Genomic DNA, 4546 nt, shown 5'->3' on the forward strand with positions numbered 1-4546 from the left:
CCCTACCTAGACACAACCTGAAACATCTTCCTTACCATCTTCCTTTCTATCCTGAAATTCAAAAAAAGTTGGAGATAAAACTCATTAAATAGCTTTAAATGCCATAAAATGGGAGAGCTGCTAATATTTGTAAATTTCATTTCGCTTATCATAGGTGGTATTTCTAGGTTTATAGCCACCTTCACCAGCAGGGTGCTCACTTGGATGTCACTAAAGCAAAATGATGGTTCAGTGGCAACCATCAACCTTTTATTGTCTCCTTTTCTTCTTTTGTTCGATTGCAGCTTTGCCTTCGATCTTTTTATTTTCTTTCCAGTTTTGAAGAAGGGTTTCAACCCGAAACGTCGACTCAAATTTCTCTCCACGGATGTTGCCTGACCTGCTGAGTTTTTCCAGCATTCTCTGTTGTTATCTAGCAATATAGTTAATTATAGAGCGATAGCAAAATACTGCGGATGCTGGAAATCCGAAATAACAACAGGAAACATTGGAAAACCTCAGCAGGCCAGGCAGCATCGGTGGAGAGAGAAACAGAGTTAACGTTTCAGGTCGATAACCTTTCGTCAGAACTGGGGGAAAAAAACAGGAAATGGAAAGCAAGTTTGGGGGCTGGGAAAAGGGGGAGGGGAAAAAAAAACCAAATGGAAGGCCTGTGATAGGATAGAAAGCAGGAGAGATTAAGAGATATTCAAGGCAAGAGGAGGTGGTAATGGGACAGGTTAAAGAACAAAGGATGGCTCTCGATGGGGTGTGAATTGTGCTGGCAGTGAAGGACAGCTGAAGGGAGGGAAGAAAAAACAAAGTGTGGATAAGTCCAGTAGCAACATAAACCATCTCTCCAGCTATTTCTAAAATTGTTAATTGAATTGTAGTTGACCTAGTTAATTAGCAGATGCGATGTGATGGAGGAGGATTGCACACATGGTTTCAGGTTGTAGATTCTGCACTGGAGGATTCCCCTCGTCCATTCTTGACTCTCTTTGCTGAAACACAGCCGTGTGCTCAGCTTTGAACAAAATCCCCAGTCATGCTTTTTCAATAACTGGTGAAATTAAGGTCTTTTAGTTCACTAACTGATCAGAACAGTTAGAAACTTGTTCTGTATTTTCAAATTTCAATCCCTTTTATGCATTACGAGCAAGTATCTGGAGAGCCTTGTTGATTGCTTGGTCAGCTGGATAATTTCTGTGCTCAGTAAGCACTCTACGTCCTTTACCACACTTACTAATTACCGTCACTCTATCTGCATTAAAACCCGCCTTTTCCTTAACCCATCGACTTAATTTAGTCCAGATCCATTTGAATGCTGCCAATCTCATCTCCTGGGTCCATAGGGTGATGTTACTAAATGTGATGAAATATGCCATTCATCAGGCACTCTGTATTCTCTGTGTTTGATTGTGACTGTGACAAGCAAGGGAGTTTAGTTTCAGTTTCATTTCCTTACCTGTATTGTATTGTGTGCAGGGCTCCGCCCATACCTGGCCCCTACTTAAGCAGGCCCCAGCGTGTCTCACAGGCAGTACAGCAGATCTCTGGATGAGAGACACTTCTCCACTGTGTATTACTTTCTAAGTTAATAAAAGCCTTGCTTTGCTCCGTTAACGTTGAGTCTCGGATTCATTGAGGCACATCAATTTTATTAACTCAATTTTCAACGCAATGGATCAACTCTTGAAACCCGAACGTTTGGATTTGGACCCGCATGCTTCGGACGCATCGGCACGATTCGGACACTGGTTTAAGTGTATGGAATTCTTCCTGGACAATTCCGCAGCCATCACAGATGCTACGGACGCTGAAAGTATGAAACTCGGAATCCTGCGGCATTGGGTAAGCCACCGGGTTTACCCCCTCATCCAAGATGCCGACACGTACCCGGCCGCCTGCGACATCCGAAAGGCGCATTACCAGCAGCCTACGAACGAGGTGTACGCTAGGCATCTGCTCGCTACTCGCACACAGCGACCTGGGGAATCGCTGGATGAGTTCCTAGTCACCCTGAAAACGCTTGGCAAAGACTGCAAGTGCCAAGATGTAAAAGCCGCAGTGTACACTGACGAGCATGTTCGTGATGCCTTTATCACAGGCCTCAGCTCCACTTACATCCGGCAGAGACTACTGGAAAAAACGGGATTGGACCTGAAACAGGCTGTGGATACAGCGCGATTCCTGGATGTGGCCCAGAGAAACTCGGACGCCTACTCTTCAGCCTACGCCGCCCACGCCGCCACGTGTGCACCAAGGGCGCCGCCATCTTGGAAGGCATCTTCCCCGCCCGGCAGCCCGACACCGTCGGGGCCCCGCTCTCCCCCCAGAAGCCCTACGACAGCCGCGACGCGTCGGGGCCCCAATTGCTACTTCTGCGGGCAGCCGAAGCACACCAGAAACCTGTGCCCGGCGAAAGGCACCACCTGCTTTAAGTGCGGTAAGAAGGGGCACTTCGGGAAGGTGTGCAGAGGGAACCCCGCTGGAAAACCCGCCACCGCCGCGTGTGCGCCGTGGGAGCGGCCATCTTGGACGCCATCTTGCCCGACCTCGTGGGGTCCGCCATCTTGTGAGCAGACAGCGTGGACGCCATCTTGTCTCGATCAGGGCCCTACAGTGGCATCGGTCACAGTGGACCAGACCAGACCGCACCCGCTATCCAAATCAATGGTGGACATCGAGGTAAACGGGTGCGGGGTTAAATGTTTAATTGACAGTGGAAGCACGGAGAGTTTTATCCACCCTGAACTAGCACAACAACGCTCTCTAACGGTGGTCCCTGCTCGGGGCACCATCTCTATGGCTGATAAAACCCAGACATCGACCATTATGGGTTACTGCGCGGTACAATTGTCCGTTAACGGAACTGTATACGATAATTTTAAATTACTAATCATGAAGAGTCTATGTGCGAGCGTAATCTTGGGCCTGGATTTCCAGTGCCACCACCAAAGCATCACGCTCAATTACGGTGGGTCCCAGTCGCCCCTCACAGTGTGCGGTCTGGCTACCCTGAAGGTAAAGCCGCCTTCGCTATTCGCGAACCTTACTCCCAACTGCCGGCAAATAGCGACCAAAAGCAGGAGGTACAGCTGGGAGGACAGGCGGTTTATCGCGACCGAGGTGGACAGGCTGCTGAGGGAGCGCGTTATTGAACGCAGCAACAGCCCGTGGCGCGCTCAAGTGGTGGTGGTGAGGGGTAGCGAGAAGAAACAGATGGTGATCGACTATAGCCAAACGATCAACATGTACACCCAGCTAGACGCCTACCCGCTACCCCGCATATCCGAGATGGTGAACCAAATCGCCCAATACCGGGTGTTCTCCACCATCGACCTCAAGTCAGCGTACCACCAGCTCCCTATCAGACCAGAGGACCCGCCCGTACACCGCCTTCGAGGCGAACGAACGCCTCTACCAATTCCTCAGAGTCCCCTTTGGGGTGACGAATGGGGTCTCGGTCTCCCAGAGGGAGATGGACCGCATGGTCGATGACCACCACTTGCAGGCAGCCTTCCCCTACCTCGACAACGTCACCATCTGCGGTCACAACCAGCAGGATCACGACTCGAACCTCGAGAGGTTCCTGAAAACCGCACAAAAACTCAACCTCACTTACAACGAGGACAAGTGCGTTTTCAACACCATGCGCCTCTGCATACTAGGCAGCGTGGTGGAGAATGGGGAAATCGGACCAGACCCCGACCGATTGCGTCCCCTATGGGAGCTGCCCCTGCCCAACACTCCCAAAGCCCTGAAAAGGTGCCTGGGGCTATTTTCTTATTATGCCCAATGGGTCCCCAACTACTCCGACAAAGCCCGCCCCCTCTTGAAAGCATCCTCTTTTCCGCTCTCTGCTGAGGCCCACGCCGCCTTCAAAAGCATTAAGCGGGATATTGAGCGGGCCACGCTACAGGCAGTGGACGAGAACACTCCCTTTCAAGTGGAAAGTGATGCGTCTGACTTTGCCTTGGCGGCCACCCTCAACCAGGCGGGGCGGCCCGTAGCTTTCTTCTCGAGGACCCTCCAAGGGCCCGAGATCAGACACTCATCCGTGGATAAGGAGGCCCAAGCCATCGTGGAGGCAGTGCGCCACTGGCGCCACTACCTAGCCGGCAAACGCTTCACCCTACTTACCGACCAGCGGTCGGTAGCGTTTGTTTAATAATAAACAGAAGGGGAAGATTAAAAATGATAAGATTCTCAGGTGGCGGATCGAGCTCTCCACCTTCGAGTATGACATCATTTACCGGCCAGGGGCCCTTAACGAATCCCCCGACGCCCTTGTGGTAAACCACTGTTTGTATTCCTGTTTGTCCTGTTTGTATTCCACTGTGTACATGCCTCGGCTGACTCCTCCCACAGGTCCTAGTATAAAGGTGACTGCTCCCCAGCCTTAATGGAGAAGATCCTCACACCAGCATGCCTGGACTTAGATCATCGGGAGGCGGACTCATCCACCAAGTTTACTCACTGGCTTAAGTGTTTCGAAAAATTCCTGACCGCCTCCGAAGCAATCAAATCGGACGAGGACAAACTGGATGTCCTGACCTCCAAA

The sequence above is a fragment of the Somniosus microcephalus genome, chromosome 6 (genome assembly GCF_052327205.1).
Source record: "Somniosus microcephalus isolate GS21.2 chromosome 6, FLI_Smic_1.0, whole genome shotgun sequence".
Taxonomy (NCBI): domain Eukaryota; kingdom Metazoa; phylum Chordata; class Chondrichthyes; order Squaliformes; family Somniosidae; genus Somniosus; species Somniosus microcephalus.